The sequence below is a fragment of the Balaenoptera physalus genome, assembly GCF_965194825.1.
Source record: "Balaenoptera physalus genome assembly, chromosome: 6".
Taxonomy (NCBI): Eukaryota; Metazoa; Chordata; class Mammalia; order Artiodactyla; family Balaenopteridae; genus Balaenoptera; species Balaenoptera physalus.
The window spans coordinates 122,716,659-122,737,951 of record NC_138885.1 but is presented as its reverse complement, the minus strand read 5'-3'; positions in this window follow the sequence as shown (position 1 = coordinate 122,737,951).

Below are 21,293 nucleotides of genomic sequence, written 5' to 3'. Positions count from 1 at the left end.
GGGATGCAATATTGCTTGTGATTTATTTTCTTGGCCAGAGGAGGTCAGTTTCGGAGACTTCTACTTTGATTTCCCTTCTTTGAAAGCTCTTAACCCACAGAACAAGGTGTCAACTGCCAAATATGTTGATCTCAGTTATATATTTTGAGACTGGAGAAATGACATGAAGTGGGTCCATAGACCCAGTTTGACCCACTGTATGCCAAATGTGGACAGGATTCTATTTCTTACATGGCTTCTATATGCCCCGACTCTAACAGGGGGAGAGGCCTGGGGTATTTCATGTATCTGGGTGTTAATTTCAATTCAGATCCTGTGTCCAACCATTCTTGAGATGTCTGGGTAGTCCATTTTCTCCAGGGTGCAGTTATACATAAATGGCTGTAGGTCCCTTTGCAGAAGGACTGGGGGAATCACCATTGTGTGTATTTGAAGAGATGTTGCAGGTCCTTCTGAGGACCTGGCCACTTCATCAATCAGAGGGATGCAGGTCGGAAAACTGGCTCAGGTCTGGGAACTGGGAAAGAGATTGTGACTGTTTATTGGGTAACTACACTCAGCCTACTGGTAATCCACCCTTGATTTCTTCTGCTGGTACAAACTGAGTAGGATCTTTGTCGGTTGTCCGTCTTTATTTCCCCCAGGGCCCCTGTAGTCTCTTAGCCATCTCTATAACTTGTAGAGACTCCACACCAATTTTGCCAGCCCCCTGAGACCCCTCAGACTTTTGGCAGTTAAGTCTCATCACCAGACCACTACTGTTTTGGCATTCCATCATTTGATTGCTATTGGTGAGCCAAGTTCTGTAACAGCTTCTCCTGTCAGCCTGGACCTGCACAAGGGAACCACTGCTGAACTTCTTAGTGATGCTGGTGCCCCTCTCACAGCACATTCCTGTGGGCTTGGTATGTTTTGTGTCCTCTGGGTCCTCCCATGGGACATAATCATCTGGAGGGTCTTCTGGCCACTATGGACATAGTATAGGTCCATTCCTCTTCCCTGAGCCTTTTAATCCCTTTCTCCACCACAATTCTGTCCTTTTGGCATCAGCCTTTGCTTTTTCATGTCTCTAGGACCATGCTAGTAATGAGTTAGCACCCTCTCCTGGGGTCATGGTCAAGGTGGTAAATCTTATCACTTGGGACAGAGAGATAGGATTCAATTGAGGCAACAAACTCTTCCTTATCCAATTTAATGTTCTGCCTCCTTAATGAAGCATTTTCAGAATTCGGCCCCCTATGTACCTCCCCTGCTAGTGCATGATGGCTTAGGCTTATGACTCCTTTGGGAGATAGCCCTTTCCTCCCTTATCAGGTGAGCACATCCCCAGCTGTGTGATGCTATGACTTAACCCTAGTTGTAAACCTAGTGGCCAGGATCCTGACAGGGCACCCACTGATTCTGTTTCTATTACAATCTCTGTAGAACTTTCCTGAATTCCTAGAGTTGTTAGTGGCCTGGCTGTCTCTTTTCACAGGACCCTTTGCATCCTCTCCTGGAACACTAGTTACATGATGCAGTCTTCCCCGCTAGACTGTAAGCATTATGACATGGGTAGGAAAAAACCTCCATTTTATCCACTAATGTATTCTCTGTGCTTAGTTTCATGCCTGACATGGATGTTTAATAATGTGTGGCTTGAATAGGCCTGTAATAAAGGCCAACATGACTGAGTGGTCACCATGGGCCGGGTTCTGTTTAAGTTCTTCCATGTGCCTTGACTCCTTTAATCTTCATCTTAAGCCTCTAAGGTAGGAACTATTACTAATTCCTGTTTTGCAGAGGAGGTAGTTAGCCTGGTCTTCTCCTATATTCTCACCGCATCCTATACATTCCACTGTCACAGTAATTATTGCATGTTTACCTTAAATTATTTTCTACCTTAGACTTTGAGCCTATGTGAGTATGGAATCATAGAAATTCAATAATTTTTTTGGTTTGTATTTATGACTAAATGAATTAATAAATTAACTCCCAGAAATTAACAAGAGGAGTTGAAGCATTTTATAATTTCATTCTTTTTGTTGCAGGCATGTTGTATTAGATATTGTTCTTAATTCATGCATGCTGTTAAAGAAAGGTCAGATCTTTTAATTTGAAGTTCATTAAGCCATTACCGCACTCACCTTTACAATCATCTGTGACTAGTAAACAAGAAATATATTTTATAGAGCAGTATATTAGAAACTTTATTCCACATGAGGAACATGCTTCTTTTATGTGTGCCCTCCTCCTCTTGCAAAGGCAAATCAATTTTTTATGTCTGTCAAATACCAGCACACATTCCAGTGATTAACAGCCCAGTGTTAATGTGATGAAAGAAATTAATTTTAGATGTGTTTTGAGTTTAGAAGTAATTTGTGTAAAAATAAGATCCTGCTGTGATTCAACTATTTCCTACCAATCTGAGCTATGCTGCCCTGGAAAACGTGTTATTGGCCCATTTATCATAGATCACAGCTCATTATTTCAAGGGCTGACAAGTGTCTCATTACACATTTATTAGGGAACTGAGCCTTGATCATATTTGTGGTTTTAAGGGTTTCTGTCCTATTAGATTTGTGACTTTTTTTACAGAAGAATTTTAAAAGGGAAAAATCCCCCAGACCTGGAGATGAAACGATGATAATTTTATAGAGTATTAAAAAAGAGTTATAAGGACTCACCTACATAAAAAATATGGCTCCTGTTTTATTTTTACATTCGGATGAGCAAACTCAGGTTTTTTGATTCCATTCAGTAGTTCTAAGCACAATTATATTTTGAGGTTATAAAACTTGCTACTTTCTAGAAAATTCACAGCACTTGCTTTTTTCTTTTCTTTCTGAATTTCTTTTAAGATCAAAGAGGGGAAATAATAAGTTAGAAACACAAAATTAGGAACAAATCTACATTGCCAAAAACAGTACTTTCAAAATGTTGCACTTCTTAAACATTTTTTCTTTAATTATTTCAACAATATTTGAGCCTTACCATGTAACTGTCACTGTTCTGAGTGCCTTGGATATATCAATGAAGCTTCAATTATGTGCCTGGGGAAGCTTACATTCTATTGAGTAGACATCAAACAATAAGCACAATATATAATCAAATTACAAAGTGTATTAGAAGGTGCTAAATGCAATGGGGAAATTAATGAGATCAGAAGGAACAGGGGTCCTGGGGAAAGGTCTGCAATTTTATTTATTTATTTATTTATAAATAAAGAAATAAATATTTATTTAGGCTGAGCCAGGTTTTAGTTGCAGCATGCAGACTCTTAGTTGTGGTATGCATGTGGGATCTAGTTCCCTGACCAGGGATCAAACCCGGACCCTCTGCATTGGAAGCATGGAGTCTTACCCACTGGACTACCAGGGAAGTCCCAGGTCTGCAATTTTAAATGACAAAATTGCTTTTAAAGAGATGCTGACATTTGAGCTAAGATTTAGAGGGAGGGAAGTAGGACTTAAAGATACCTAGAGACGCGTTCCAGATATAAGGAACAACTAGATCCAAGGTTCCAGTTTGGGTCTGTGTCTAGAATGTTCAAGGATCAGCCAGGAGGCCAGTGTGGGAGGAACAGAGTCATCAAGAAGGAAAATCGTAAGACATGAACTCAGAGAGGGACCCCTGGAGCCAGATCATACAGGGTCTTGTGGACCATTATAAGGACTTTGGCTTTTACTCTGAGGGAAAAGGGGAACAAATGAATTTAAGCAAAGAAATGACATGATCAGTCATGAGGATGACATTACTAGGTTAAGAATAGAGTGTAGATACAAGGAGACCAGTTAGGAAACTTGAAACAATTCAGGTAAAAGATGATGGTGGCTCAGACCAATATAATGATAGTGGAGGTGATTAGGAGTCAACATAATTTGGATATAATTTAAACGTAGAAACAATGGACTTTCTGACAGATTTGGTATGAGATGTGAAGAAAACAAAAAAAATCAAGGATGAATCCGAGGTTCTTGTCCTGATCAAGTAGCAGGATGGAGCTACCATTAATCGAGATGGGTAAGAGCACAGGTGGAACAGGTTTAGGGTGGTGGTGGTTGTGGTGGAGGTCCAAAGCTCAGTTTTGAATACATTAAATTATCTATTACCTATTAGACATTCAAGTGAAGATGTCAAGGAATGACCCAGACAGGAGAAACAGCCTTGTAAATGATCAGTACATATAGATAGTAATTTAAGCCATGAGACTGGTTGGGATCACCTATAGAGTGATGCAGATTCAAATGAGAGGAATTCCATTTTGTATTTATATTTTAAAGTTGACATGATAATTAAATAGCCTAATACAACAACAAGTGCAACTGACATAAGCAGGTTTAGAAACAAATACATTGATTCTTGGGAAGTTGATGACACCTGTTGAGAACAGAATTGAATGGCAGCCCACTGGGTACTTAGTACTGGTACTTAGAGGGGATGGAGAGTGTTGGTTAATCTGGAGAGTTGGTTAAGAGGAGAATATTTAGGAAGGTTTTTACTCTATTGATGTAAATAAGCAAAGAACGAGAATAGGAGTTATAGTCAACTCCTTCATCGGACTGCTTCTTCTAATCTCTATTCCATAACAAACCCAGGCAGAGTCAGGGCGTGTCCTGGTTATCATGTATTTGGCCTCTTACTCTCTGTCCTTCTCTAACTTCCAGAATGCATGACCTACATTCCCTTGCATCCTGGCTTCCAGGTGGGTTTTTTAAGGGGAGGGCCCTGTGGGAGACTGAGGGAGCAAAGAGGGAAGTCTGGAGAATTTATCCCTCTTTCTTTGTTGCAGTTCACTCAATGCCTATCATCCAAGCTCCTGTTACCTGTTGCAGCACTTCCTCCCTTTCCCCCTTCAGTCCTAGGGCTGGTATTGGCTTTCTGCTGCTGATAGTCTTTTGGGGCTCAATATTCATTGTCCACATCCTGTAAAATCCCTTCATTACATTCTCTTTGTTAAACTCTGAGAATGCCATCTGTTTATTTGCTGGCACTCTGACTCATCCTGAGCCTGGGGAATGGCTCAATAGAGTTGCTTTCAGACACATAGTATACAAGCTAATAAATACAAATTCCTACCTCCTCTTCTTTCTTTCTCCTAGTATTTCCCCACTGGCTCACCTGACCAGAAATCAAGGAGAAGTCACTAAGGAATTGTTCATTAATTTGAGAAAAAATAGTTGACAAAAATATGATTCTTATTATTATACAGGAAGATATATAGACTGTAGATAATATTTATTACTTGAGTTCAACAATAAATGTCATCCAGTTATTATCTCAGGAACAGATTAAACATGAAGCTCCAAAGTGCCATCTCAGCTTACAAATTTATGAGGAAGTAATTCTAGAATGTTGTTCTATATTACTTCACAAATAGTCCAGTGTATGAGAGTCTGCAATAATCAACAACCACCATTCTTTTTTTCATTCAATAAACTTTGATTGAATATCTTTTATGTGCCAGCTACAAAAATAAATACAACATAATTACTGCCTCAAGGATTTTACAGACTTAAGAGAGCTATAGCAACAGATAGTTCCTATACAGTGTGATAACTTCTTTGATTGAGGAGAATGCTGCAACACAGAGAAGCATTAAACTAGAGAAATCAAGAAAGGCTTCCCAGAAGAGGATGCTTGAGATGAATGCTGAAGGGTGAGTAGGAGTTAGTTAAGGAGAGAGGTTGGAGGACAGGAGCTTAGGCAGGACACTGGAGAGGCTGGAGATATAGATTTTGAAATCTATAACATATGAATAGATGTGAGTAAAGCCAGGGATGTAGACAAGATCTCCAATGGAAGGGATTAAGAGCAGAACCAAGGAGGACTCCGATATTTGTAGGTTGGGGGATATAGAGAGAAATAAACATGGGGAAAAAGCTGAGAAGGAGCTAGCAGAGAGGCCGGAGGATAACCAGAATAGAACAGTGTCATGTAGAGGAAGAATTTAAAGAATAAACAATGGCAGTTACAACTGTAAAATCAAGGAGACTGGACTGGGGAAAGTTCCTTGTATTTGGCAATTTGCTGGTGTATGTTCACCTTTTTGGGGGTAGTTTGAATAGTGTGAAGTTAAAGAGGGGGATACAGTGCTTGAAATCAATATTTTGAGGGGATTGACTGTGAAGGGAGTGAGAGAGATAAGGAGTAGCTAGAAAAGAACACTAGGTCATTCAGGGATTTTCTGTCTCTATGTTCAGAAATACATAAATACATTTAAATACTTTGAGACAGAAGACAATAGAGAAGGAGAAAGTAAACATAGAGGGTAAGGATGAAATTATGATGAAACAAATCTGTTCTCACCCTGAAGGAGAAGAAAGGGAATATTATCATAGGCAGGGACAGAGGACCTCCCTCAGTTTCAAGCAACAAAAAGCCCACTCAACTTAGCTTAACCCTAAGAAATACCTAGGTTTACCTAACTGGGAAGTCTCAGGACAGGATCCAGGGGGGTATCAAATAGTGTCATCTCTATTTCTCCATTTGACTTAATTACTGTATATGCTGTCTCTCTATGGAGAAAGTTGTTCTTTTTGTTCTTATTTAATTTTCAGATATAGACTATTCAGCTGTTGTATCCCTAGTCTCCAGCCTCCACTTCTTCACACACAAACAAACATAATTCAAACACACAGACATGTTTCTATGTGTTTTATATATATAGTATATGTTTATGTATATACATATTTACATATGTGTGTGTAATCTCATCAGGACATTTTTGGTAATTTACTAGACTTTTTAGAATTATTTAGGTACTTGGGAAGGTTTGTCAGGCAGAAAACTGAAGTTTTTTGTTTTTTTTTTTAACATCTTTATTGGAGTATAATTGCTTTACAATGGTGTGTTAGTTTCTGCTTTATAACAAAGTGAATCAGTTATACATATACATATGTTCCCATATCTCCTCCCTCTTGCATCTCCCTCCCTCCCTGAAGTATTTTTAAAAGGACATCAAATGCATTTATATTATAGTTAAAAATGTCTGAAGGTATACAATTAAGTTTGCAAATTGGAGTACATTTATTCAGAGCCCCTACATTTTTTAAACTTATAAATAAGAATAATAAGTTAAACTGAAAACTTAAGGGAAAAAAAGTGTAAATTTAATACATTGAATGTTAATTTATTAACCGAAGCACACCGCTGGATAGTCTTTTCTGCACGCAAAAGCAGCTTTGGAGGGCAGCAGATGCTTACATTATATCCAGAAACTTCTTTTTTGCTGAAATCCCAGCCACTCCGTTGTCAGCTTCAGCCTATCTCTGGGCTTCCTGTTAGAAAAGAAAAATAAGACTCAGTTTATTGGAGCCATTTGTAAGTTGAGTTTTTATTATGCTGGCTTTCTTCTAGTTCTTATTTAATTTTCATATACAGGGCTCTCTGAGTCCGCATATCATACTACCTACCCTAGTAAGCAATTGCAGAATTCGGAGGCAGGACAGAAAAAATCCCAGAAGCACCCATTTCCACCCCCAGGCTCAGCATTTGAATCTCTTCAACAGTGTCTTATGCAAGAGGCCATCTAGACCCTGTTTGAACAGCTCCAATAATGGGAAGTACAGTACCTTGACAGAATCTTCTCATTTTTGGATAACTCCAAAATTTAGAGAGGTCTTTCTTAAATTATGCTGAAATATGCCTTTCTGCCTTTTCCCTCCAGTCGTCTTCAGTTTTCCTTAGGACCTCCCCCCTGTAGCAGCGGCTTTGGAGTTCTGGGTTTTTTCTTCTTCTCTCACTTCCACTGCTATTTACATGACATTGAGCAGAGCCTTCTTGATGCATAGTGTTTAGAATTGAACACAACACTCCCTGTGTGATCTGAGAAGCCCAATCTAGAGCCAGCTATTGTCCCCTCAGTCTTCACTTCTGCCACCCTATTTTTAATACTGTTTCCCCATTGAATCTCACCTTGTCCTTCTTTCCTGTCTGAAATCTTTGGCTTGGAAAATTTAGAAGCTCATACAAACCAAATAGTTTACTTCCCTGAATCTCCCTATGCTGATCCCCTTCCTCATTTTAACTGGTTTTTATGCCGAGGGCTGCTATTATTTCTATTCAGATTTATGGCTAAAGTTGAGACTGAATTCTTAGAAATAATAGATCAGTGAGCCATTTAGAGCTGAGTCTGTGAAGGCCTTAAAACTGAGGGCAGGGGAAAAAAGAAAACACTGCCTTTTCTATACTCTTAAGCTTGAAAAGCTCAGAAATGTCTTTGTTACTACATTAAAAATCCCTGCTTTGGGGACGGAGGGTTCAGACCTCACTTGAAGGCATCACTTGAAGAATCCTTGCAAAGTTTATGGTTCTGTTAAAAGAATATGCCATGCATCAGAGTATTTTCCACACTCATTTATAACCAGAAGTCATACTGATGTAAAAAAATAAATATGTAAAATCAGAAAACTACAAAGGAAATATGAAATTTAACCTTCAAAAGAATGCAGATGGTGAGCTACTGGATGGTTATTTGCTTTACCTATTTCTTCTGGGAAAAATATATTAAATGGAGTAGAACTGCTCAAGGAAGAGACGCTGGTGAATTTGCCTTGGGTTGACGCTCTCTATATTTGGTTACGATTATGTATTTATCTGTTTCAGCTGTCCCTCTTAGCTCATCATTGTTCAGGTCTTTCAGGAAATTAGGTCTTCCTAAGGAAGGGTCTAATGACCACATTCACTAAAGGAAAAGTAATAGAATTTTTGCTGACTGATATTTTTCCCCTCACTATTAATGCTTCCTTATGATGGTAATGACAACTTTGAAATATTAACTCGGTTAAATGTTTTATAGTGAGAAAGAATTACCATTTTATAGAAGTTGAATTTCTGGCCCTACAAGGGTTTTAGTGTGTTGACAAAATCAAGAAAGGTGGTAAAAGAGTCAATGAATGAAACACAAATCTCAAAGTGCAGACTTTGGAGGGATTTTTAAAAGACATATTTTCTTCTGATTAACTCTCTTTTTCCCAGAAGCAAAGAGGATGTCCTCTGATGGGGCAAGGCCGCCAGGACAATCCGTCATCCTTAATAATACCACTAATAATAAGAAAGCCATTTTCAGGCTCTTTCGTTTTAATTAGATGCCGGGTAACTATCATCATAGCTCATTCCAGTCTTTCTTCAAGAGCTTATATATTATACTTTTGTGGAAATTGAAGCCATTTTATAGACAATGGTTTAATGTCATTTTGGCTAAAGCATACAACTTTTATATATTATTCACTCAAGGAAGAATTTTTTAATTTTTTATTTTGAGATATGAGTGAGTCTGCCCACAAGAACAGATCAGGGGTGTTAATAGACCTGTGGTAACCTAGCCAGTCACAAACATAAGGTTTATTTTGGTAGGTATCAGAAGCCTTCAATAGCTTGATGTTGGTAAGGGCTATAGGTTTCCTCCCCTACAGCTTTGCAACCACGTGGTAAAATTACTGAAGTTTTCCGTTTATGCAAGCAATTATCAGCAAGCAGCCACAAAACAACCATTTGTCTTGCTCTTGTAAGGTCAGTGAAATCCCATTCTCTGTCCTTCAGTCTGTGTCTTTCATTGTATCACGCCATCTGGTAGCAAGTTCCCTGAATGAAAGGTTCTCTGGAGGCAGATTCAACACTATTCAGCTAATTCATCCTTCCTTCCTTCCTTCCTTCCTTCCTTCCTTCCTTCCTTCCTTCCTTCCTTCCTTCCCCCCTTCCTTCCTTTCTTCCTTCCTTCTATTTTTCCCTCTTTTCTTTTCCCCACTTTCTCTCTCTCTTTCAGTAAGTATTCGTTGAATGACTACTTGGAGAGTCAGAAGACCTGGGTCGGAAACAAACCATTAGTATTTTACTAGTGTTAGGGTGACCAACAGTCCTGATTTGCTCGGGATTGAGGAGTTCCCCAGGACCAGGAGCTTTCTGTATTAAAATAGGAAGAGTTCCAGACAAACTGGCATGATTGGTGACCTTAGTTATAATCCTGAATTATTTAATTTCTGAAGCTTTGGCTTCTTGTCTTTAAAACAGGAAGTGATAATACCTATCTAACAATGTTGTAGTGGAAAACTATTAACAGTCCATACAAAGTGCAGTACAAACCTTCAGTTATATAATAAGTAAGTCACAGGGATGTAATAATAATAGTAAAAGGTCAAAGTGCATTAAACATGTTGTGATGATGTGGAGGATACTTCATTTTCTTGGTATCAGATTTCTCCCCTAAGAAAAGGCTGGCTGGTTGGATGAATAATTTGATAGACAGCTAAGGTAGAGCTATAATGGCCTGCATGCATGTGTGAGGGGAAATAGATGGCACCTAAACTGTCTCCAAGGGGTATCTGGTGGGATAGCAGCCTAGTTTTGTCTTCTTGAGTGGACTTCGTGCTGAGGGCCTGGATAAGAGAATAACTTCTAGAGGATGTATGTATGAGAGGGTGATATGATGAGAACTAAAATGTCTAATGTGGAAACGTATGAAGCCTTGTACTATGTGTGATATAATGTTTCATCTTTCTGTGAAATCCTTTCTTATATATATATATAATTCCCTCATATGTTTGCAGTTATGTCTTATTCTTGGTTGTGATAGAGAACGGAGTCTAGCATCAAGAAAAGCACAGGGCAAGAACACAGGCTGCCCTCTGAAGGATAATAGTGGTACCTACCCTCTTCATGATGTTACCAAGTCCAAGCTCATACCGCTCACTGCACAACAGGCCAATAAATGGAGAGAAGAGTTGTTGTGGTAAAATAGCGACTTTATTTGGAAAGCCAGCAGACTGAGAAGATAGTGGACTAGTGTCCCAAAGAGTAAGAATTCAGGCTTCTTTTATACTAAAAGGGGAGGGGGTGTGGCTGGTTGTTGCAGACTTCTTGGTGCCGGAATCCTTTGTTCTTGCAACTGTCCAGGTAGGTCTGGTTACAACGTCCTTGTAAACCTCCAACAAGACAAATGTTACTCTCTGTTCTGCAACTTTTTATCTCTATATGAATGGAAAAGTGTTATACCTTTAAAGGTCAGAACCTTGAGAATGGGCTATCATGTATATATCAATATCAGGCTACAGGCAATATTCTTTTATAAAGGTGTAGAGCCCACATGACTAAACACAGCAACAGAGTACAAAGGTTAGCGATAAAGGAATAGATCCAATATGCAGTCAGGTTTGTTCTTCTGTTACAGTGGGCCTGTTAGGATTAAATGGTCTTATGTGTATATGTGACATGATGTCTAGAGAAAATTCACATTTAAAGTATCCTGTATTTTGTAGTTTTTTTGTATTATTATTATTATTAGAATAGCCTGTTCTCAATGAACACTAATTTCCTTTTCCCTCCTTTAGTCTCAGGCCTTGCTTCCACTCTCTGCTTTTTCTGTTTTTAATTAGCTCCCAGTGTTGGATTGAAATCTAGAAACGGTTGTTGCAGGAACCTCAAAAATCTTGGCTAATGTAACCCTCATCTATGCTGGAAATACTGCCTCTCTCTGGCTCAGCAGGTTCCTGATAAAGTCTTTCCCCCGTGGGGACCAAGCTAATTATTCTCTGAGGCCCCATTTTCACTATTTCAGAATTCCCAAGGCTTAGTCTCAGAGGTAGCTGGATCTAATATACTTTTATAACTGATTGATTCTTTTTTTCTGAAGTGGAGGAGAGGGGATAAAAAAGACATTTGGTAAAGATACACCAGCTGTCATGTAACACAAGAAAAATAAGTAATTTGGGGTAGTTATTGGTATCCTGGATGGAAGCTAAGTCTTTTGACCTCCAAGATTTCATAGGTCAAGCTTCCACGCTCAAAACCTCATGAATAATTGAGGTAATTACACAGATAGTTCTGTAAGAAACTTCACTTGATTTATACAGCTTCTGGTTGTCTCACTTCTGGGTCATTCATTCAGAACTGCTTCTAGATAAAATTGACAGCTTCAATTACCCAAACCCTAGATCTGTGCATTGATGCCTATAAATCTGAGTAATTTGACGGGCAGCTCTTTGAGTCAAACCCAGGATATATTGTGATCATGTAAGAGTCTCAAATGTATTCATATCCTACCCCAAACTCCCCTTGTACAATGGCTAGGTTATCACTACACAGTTCCATAATGTTACGGTTGACAGCTTAAATACTGGTGAGTAAATCATGCCCAACCAACAATACAAGGTCAAGCTAGATCTTTCATGGGACCCTATGTTAGCATTGGTAGATATGACCTCTGGGGACAGGAGACACAAATACTATTTGGAAAAAATAAATTTAGGATAATATCAGAAAGGAAATCTATCTAAACAATGCCTCCTATTGAATACACTTTTTTTTTTTTTTCTGCGCTTTGTAGCATAGTAGCTAAGGATTCTTGCATAGAATTAGATGAAGTTACTCATAGATCCATGTTTTTCAGTGTTTAATGTAGATGAAGTATTTTGGAGTCATAAAAATTCTCTTGAAATATTAAACCTAATTCAATGGTCAGGATAGTTTTCTCTGCTGTGTTGAAAATCAATCTGACCACTCATGCATGCCTAAAGTCAGAATTTATGACATCCCAGTTAAATACGGAAACACAAGAAAAACATAGAGTTATCATATGATCCAGGAATCCCACTCCTGGACACATATCTGGTGGAAACTCTAACTTGAAAAGATACATGCACCTCAGTGTTTATAGCAGTACTATTTACAATAGCCAAGCAAGATATGGAAGCAACCTAAATGTCCATTGACAGATGAATGGATAAACAAGATGTGGTAATATATATATGTATGTATGTATATGTATATATATATATGTATATATATGTGTATATATATACATATATATATATATATATATGTATATACAATGGAATATCTCTCAGCCACAGAAAAGAATGAAATAATGCTATTTGCAGCAACGTGGATGGACCTAGAAATTATCATACTAAGTGAAGTAAGTCAGAGAAAGACAAATATCATATGATATTACTTGAATGTGGAACCTAAAACAATGATACAAATGAACTTATTTACAAAAGAGAAATAGACTCACGGACATAGAAAACAAACTTATCGTTACCAAAGGGGGAAGGGGGGAGGGATAAATTTGGAATTTAGGATTAACAGATATATAGACTATTATATATAAAATACATAAACAACAAGGACCTACACAGGGAACTATATTCAGTATCTTGTAATACCCTATAATGGAAAAGAATCTGGAAAAGATACATACCTGTATAACTGAATCACTTTGCAGTACGCCTGAAACATTGTAAATCGACTATACTTCAATAACAAAAGAAATACAGAAGAATCTAAGTTCTTCCTTACAGAAATAAGTATTTGTATATTTTTTGTTATACGAAGTTATATAAAGAATGGGGCTAGTGCTTTTTATGTGTAAAAATGTATCTATACACAATAGTATTTATTTTTTATTCTCAACCACTTTTTAATAAAATCTTACATAGTAGTTTCTCTCACATAATAGTTCTAATGCTTATCTCTTTTTTTAAATTAAAACTTAATTTTTAAGAGTGGTTTTAGGTTCACAGCAAAATTGAGGGGGAAGTACAAAGGGTTCCCATGTACACCCTTCCCCCGCACATGCACAGCTTCTCACATTATCAACGTCTCCTACCAGAGTGGTACATTTACTACGATTGATGAACTTATATTGATACCTACATTGTTCTATGGGTTAGGAAAAATATATAAGTACATGTATCCACGATTAGAATATCGTACAGAATATGTTTACTGCCCTAAAAATCCTCTGTGCTCTGCCTGTTCATCTCCCCAAACCCATGCCCTGCCCTGGCAAGCAGTTTTGCCTTTTTCGGAATGTCATATAGTTGAAATCATATAGCAAGTAGTCTTTTTCAGATTGGTTTCTTTGACTTAGTAATATGAATTTAAGGTCCCTCCATGTCTTTTCATGGCCTAATAGTACATTTCTTTCTGGTGTTGTATAATATTCTATTGTCTGGATGTACCATGTTTTATTTATTCACCCACTGAAAAGCATCGTGATTGCTTCCAAGTTTTGACAATTATGAAAAAGCTGATATAAACATCCATGTGTGGTTTTTGTGTAGAAGTAAGTTTTCAGCTCCTTTGAGTAAATATCAAGGACACAATTGCCAGATCATATGGTAACTGCCAAACTGTCTTCCAAAGTGGCTGAACTATTTTGCATTCCCACCAGCAATGAATGAGTTTTTTATCCACATCCACATGCCAGCATTTGGTGTTGTCAGTGTTTTGGATTTTGGCTATTGTAATAGATGTGTAATGATATCTCATTGTTTTAATTTGCATTTCCTTCATGACGTATGATGTGGAGTATCTTTTCATATGCTTGCTTGCCATTTATATGTCTTCTTTGGTGAGGTGTCTGTTAAGGTCTTTTGCTCATTTTCAAATTGAGTTGTTTGTTTTCTTAGTGTTGAGCTTTAAGAGTTCTTTTTATATTTTGAATAATGGTCCTTTATCAGATCTGTCTTTTGCAAATATTTTCTCATAGTCTGTGGCTTGTCTTTTCATTCTGTTGACACTGTTTTTCACAAAGCAGAAGTTTTTAGTTTTAATGAAGTCCGGCTTACTTTGGTGTTGATTCTAAAAAGTCATCGCCATACCTAAGATCATCTAGGTTTTCTCCTATGTTATTTTCTGGGACTTTTATAGTTTTGCATTTTACATTTAGGTTTGTGCTCCACTTTGAGTTAATTTTTATGAAGGGCATAAGATCTGTGTCTAGATTCATTTTTTTGCATGTGGACGTCCGGTTGTTCCAGCATCATTTGTTGAAAAGACTGTCTTTGTTCCATTATATTGCCTTTATTTCTTTGTCAAGGATAAGTTAACTATATTTATGTGGGTCTATTTCTGGGTTCTCTATTATGTTTCATTTATCTATTTTCCTATTCTTTAAAAAAAAATGTATTTATTTGGCTGCATCAGGTCTTAGTTGGGGCATGCGGGATCTTTCACTGCGGCACCCAGGCTCTTTGTTGCAGTGCACGGGCTTCTCTAGTTGTGGCGCGTGGGCTCCAGAGAATGTGGGCTCAGTAGTTGTCGCACACGGGCTCTCTAGTTGTGATGCGAGGGCTTAGTTGCCCCGAGGCAGGTGGGATTGTAGTTCCCTGACCAGGGATTGAACCCGCGTCCGCTGCATTGGAAGGCGGATTCTTAACCACTGGACCACAAGGGAAGTCCCTATTTTCCTATTCTTTTGCAATAGTATCTTTTATTTTACTAGAAAACACATTTTTGTTGCATACCCCTCTCCTTTTATTCCCCTACCCCCCAACAAAGGCAAACAACTTGTGTATGATGAAATTTCCTTTGCTATGGAAAACTAAAGTTCTTTTAAAAAGCAAACTGGAGATGATAAAATGTATTTTGGGGGACTTTTATTTCTGAAAGGAACATGATTTTATCAAGGGCTCCACAATCAATATTAATAAAAATGAAACTCCGGAGATTAATTTGCCTGACAATTCAATGTGGAAATAATATAAATCTTTCTCCTTTCATTAGGAAGCTGCCTAACTCAACATGCTTATCAATACTAAAAACTACAAAGCATCAGTAGAATGAGAAGATATGCCACAGATTGGAATATAGTATTTTCAAAAGGCACATCTGATAACGGGCTATTTTCCAAAATAAAACAAGGAACACTTAACACTCAACAATAAAAGGTACAACTTGATTGGAAAATGAGCAAAAGAACTGACTAGACAATTCTCACCAAAAAAGTGTACAGGTGGCAATTAAGCATGTGAAAAGATGTCCAACCTCATGTGATAAGGGAAATGCAAATTAAAACAGCAGTGAGATACACTACACACCTATTAGAATGGCCAAAATCCAAAACACTGACGACACCAAATGCTGGCAAGGATGTGGATCAAGAGGAACTCTCATTCATTGCTGGTGAGAATGCAAAATGGTACAGTCACTTTGGAAGACAGTTTGGCAGTTTTTCAGACAACTAAATGTGAAATGTGAAAAACAACATTCTCTTTAGTGAGCTATATTTTGGCTGGTATTATACTATAAACTTAGGATATTTAATTAATACTAATTACCCTAATATATTGAAATAGATTTGTAAGCAACAAAATATGTTTTAATCTGTATTCTTCCCCCTTCCATTCTATTCTTCCTTTTTTTCTTCTCCTCTTTCATGATAAAGCTAAACTTTCAATGTTTTAAAAAATGAGAATATGCATGTTTGCATTTTATGTTAAGAAATGAGCCCATCCAAAATCTCAAGAGAAAAATCTGCTTGTTGATGATTTCTTAACCAGAAGTACCTATAAATATGCATACTTTTCAGAAGGCTCATGTTTTGCATTTTATGTATTCCTAAACTAAAATGACATATTGAAAATGGATGCAAATAGTTCATCTAATGAGCAAGTCTGTCCTCTCTTGAGTATTGTGAGAATAATCAGGGAAATGACCAATTACCTTGGATTAACATTACTCTGAAAGGATGGGTAGTCTTTGAGTGCATATGTGCACATATTTATCAGGAGAGGAGAATATATGTAGCCTGAGTCTAATTTGTCTTTTACTAAAGAATACGAATATATGTTTTAGACTTTTCACCTGTTTTACAAACTGCAAGTTATGACTCATTAATGGGTCATAAGATCAACTGCATATTGCAACCGGTATTTTTTTTTAAAGATAGAATAGAAACTATCAGAGTATATGGCACTTAGGAAGGGTAAATACTATTACATGAAACTTTAGTTTCAGGATTATTTCTTAAGGTATAAATTATATATTTATTTATTATGGCTTGAAAGTAAAATAGATTGAGAACCACTGTTTTAGACCACTTGCCTCTCCCATTAGCCTTTAAGAATAAAAAGTAATAACAACACCAATGTCTTAAAATTACCCAGTTGCCCTTCCCTCCTAAGTACTCCCAGTACTTCATGAATGATATGATCTCACTTATGGTGACAATGGTCTTGTAAACTATGCAGAGAGCAGCTGCCACAGAAGGGAAATGGAAACCCATAAGAGACTCCTCTGAGGGCTGCATGTGAGCTGGCCAGAAAGCCTGTAATGGATGTGCATTAGAATGAAGGAAGAGATGGAGCTAATCACCCCACCTTCTCCTTAATTGCATGCAGGTCTCTCCACCTCCTGTCCAAAGTATGTGTTCAACATTTTAAATAAATCCAAACATCTGGTACAAGAAATAGCTAAGCTCAACCAGAAGCCAGAGAGAAGGCTGGAGATTCAAGTGTGCATAAGTACACAGTAGGTTTGGATTCTGCTCTAGTAGATCTTAGAATGAGCTTTTCTTGTGAAGCTTCTGAGGTCTGAGGATGATCACTAATGTTTAAGTGAGTGTTGTCTTCATGGACGTTTAATTTATCAAGAGAGGAGAAAGACAATTGTGTGACATTCATTGGGCTCTGGATTGGAGTATCTCACTGGGGCTTAGGCTGCTCAGCAAAACTCAGGAGGTGTTTCAAACAAAGAAGACACTCACCCATAAGGATGATCATTTCTCAGCTGCCTCCGTAACCCACCGCCTAGCATTTAAGTCTTCTGTGAATGTTAGGTTGATTCCCCAAATAGACGGTTTGCTCTGTAAGGGTTCATGGCTCATATTTCATTCATAGCACCCCAATTTGACAAACTCTGGCACATCTTTCAATAAATGGTTGGTGTTTTCTGGTGAAAGGACACCCAGGATCAATAAATAACTGGGACTCCATGGTAGATGCTGAACAGAAGAGAGAAGCAAAGCAAAGGAAGAGTAATGCAGCCAACTGTCATTTGTTGAGTGCTTGTTACACTCCAGACACTTGACATGCTAAGGGTCGGAGCACCCAATCCCACAGTAGGGAGGGGTTTTCCCCACACCAACAAGCAGTGCTCCAGTACCAGCTGCGTGCCCTGTAATTCCACTCCATTCTGACACTATCTACCTGGACACAGTGTCAGATCCCACGGGTTAAGGGCTCAGTCCCATGAGACTCTCTCCCTCCCCCATTTCAGACACCAGTTGCAAACTCAGTTATCAGCTGTGCTTCTGACCTACAGGCTATAGATCGGAAGTTCCAATGACCTCCTCCTTGCATTCGGTTAATTTGCTAGAGCTATTCACAGAACTCAGAGAAACATTTAACTTACTAGATTACTGGTTTATTATAAAGGATATGACTCAGGAACAGCCAGATGGAAGAGACACATAGGACAAAGGATGGGGAGGGGTTGGAGCTCCCATGCCCTCTCCGAGCACACACTCTCCCTGAATCTCCACATATTCACCAACCTGGAAGCTCTCAGAAGCCTAGCCTTTTGGGTTTTGGCGGAGGCTTTATTACATAGGCATGGTTGACCAAATCACTGATTCAACCTCCAGCCCCTCTCTGCTCCCTGGGGGTTGAAGTGTGGGACTCAAAAGTTCCAACTCTCTAATCACATAGTTGGCTCCCTTTGGCAACCAACCCCTCCCCACCTATAGGTGGCTTAGGGGCAACCCAAAAGGCCCCTTTATATCTCTCACCACTTAGGAAATTCCAAGAGCTTTTAGAAGCATTGTGCTAGAAGTGGGGATGAAGATCATATATATATTTCTTCTCATAAACCACAGTATCTATCTCACATGCATTATCTCCCCACAACCCTTTACTGTGGGTATTGCAATTATCTCCACTTTACAAAGAAGTTAATTGAGATTCAGAGGAGTGAAACAATTTGCCCAAGCTCACACAGTGACACAGTGGCCAAGCTGGGATTCCAGGTGTATCTTGCTTCAGAGCTGAGTGCTTTCTTCCTCCTTTGTGTGAAAGTCAGGCCAATGACCGTGTTCTGTTTGCTGAGGCAGGCAACATCAAGTCCTGCAAAAGATCCACTATTTATCAACATGTGACTTGGGGAAATTACCTTCTCTTTGGAGCCCTGGTTTCTTCTATTAAAGGAAGATAATTATACCTTCATCACTGACTTGCGGGAATTCATTTGAGTGAGAAAAGGTGCAGGAAGCACTGGGTCAGTGCCTGGCATACGAACAAATCTTTGTTCTTTCCTAGAGCAAGTGTTCTTCAACCTGAAGTATGGCAGTCAGTAGTTACAGACTGTGGACCACAGTCCAGGCTTATCTGATGACTTGCTGGATGGAGATGTGGGTTGAGTACCGTTCTAGCTCATCCACTAGTAGCAATAGGCCCTTGGAGGTCTGCTGTGGACTCAACAAGTTTTCACGTTGCTGCTGAGGACACCTAAGTCTGAGCACACGCTTTCTGAAGAAACCACACTTGATCACTGCATCTGTTACAAGATCACATGGCACAACCTGCAAGAATGAGCCAGACTCTGCTAGAGTCCTCCTTTCACTGCTGCTGCTTTCCTGCTGTAACTTTCATTGTCCCCTTCCAGACACCTTCAGAAAACACAGGAACTGGGGACTTCGCTCTAATACACATTAAATAAAAATATCTCTCAGTTGCTTCCTTCTCAACTGTATAGCAACATTCACCATCGGCTTTACGATGCTCCAACCACACGTGCTTTACCTCTGTTCCTTGAACACTCCAAGTTCCATGCTCCTAGCCTCTGCACCTGCTCTTCCTTTCTTTCTTTTTTTTTGTCTTTTAAATAAATGTTTATTCAGCAACTGTATATTAACAGAAGAAATAACTTTTTCAATTATTTATTTATTTATTTTTAACTTTTTATTTTATATTGGTGTATAGTTGATTAACAATGTTGTGTTAGTTTCAGGTGTACAGCAAAATGCTTCAGTTATACATATACATGTATCTATTCATTTTCAAATTCTTTTCCCATTTAGGTTGTTACACAATAATGAACAGAGTTCCCTGTGCTATATAGTAGGTCCTTGTTGGTTATCCATTTTAAATATAACATTGTGTACATGTCAATCCCAAACTCCCCAACTATCTCTCCTCTGCACCCTTCGCCCTGGTAACCATAAGTTCATTCTCTGTGAGTCTGTTTCTGTTTTGTAAATAAGTTCATTTGTATCATTTTTTTTTTAGCTTCCACATATAAGCCACATCACACGATATTTCTCTGTCTCTGTCTGACTTCACTCAGTATGACAAACTCTAGGTCCATCCATGTTGTTGCAAATGACATTATTTCATTCTATTTAACGGCTGAGTAATATTCCATTGTATATATGTACCTCATCCTCTTTATCCATTCCTCTGTCGATGGACATTTAGGTTGCTTCCATGTCTTGGCTATTGCAAACAGTGCTGCAATGAACATTTCAGACCATGTTTTTCTCCTGATATATGCCCAGGAGTGGGATTGCAGGATCGTATGATAGCTCTATTTTTAGTTTTTTAAGGAACCTCCATACAGTTCTCCACAGTGGCTGTACAAACAATAAATGCTGGAGAGGGTGTGGAGAGAGGGGAAGCCTCATACACTGTTGGTGGGAATGTAAATTGGTACAGCACCTGCTCTTCCTTTTGAAAGAAGTCTCTTTTCTTGGCTTTTTGTGCTCCTGGCTTCTTATCATTCTGTAGATACCATCAGAGATTCCTTCCTGACAACCTCATCTAAGGGACCAATGTCTCTCATCTGTTACTTTCGAATAATTTATCCCTTTTAATTTCTTTCTTTGCTTTTATTAATATTTGAAATTATAACATAAACTTTATGAGGCCAGGGATTCTTGTCGGTTTTGCTCACAGTTTTAGTGACTGAAGCAGTGTTTGTTTGGCAACTGATATTTGTTGAGAGTGAATGAATGAATGCATTGGTTTACCTAGATATTATTACTTACTTATCTTCTCCTGTTGGAATGTAAACTCTCTGAGAGCAAGATCTTATCTGTTCAGTTTGCTACTGTCCCCTAGGGCCTAAAACAGTGCCTCACACAAGGTAGAAACATAATAAATATTTTTAATGACCCAATAAAACTTGGACTCCAAAAGCTAGCAGGCTCACTGCTCATAGTATTAAGGTCCAAAGTGGAAGCACAAATGGACACCCATATACCATGTGTCTAAATATTCATAAATCAAGCTAACAAATTCAATAAAATATGGTCTATTCTTCTACCTTCTTTGATAATTTTTAATAATCTAGGAAAATGGAATTTTGGACTCTAGGGCTCCTAATAGTTCTAAAGTTATATACTGAAATGTGGTGTCATGGGTAGTTCTAAAGTTATGTACTGAAATGTGGTGTCTGGCTGGCCAAACATGCTCATGGCCCACACACTGCTCCTACCCTCTGCTCCATCTCAGACCTTGAGGATATTTAGCCCATATATTCAAGCTCTGTTTATAACCCTCTTGCAAAGAGTCACCCCTTGTACGTTCTTTGGGCCT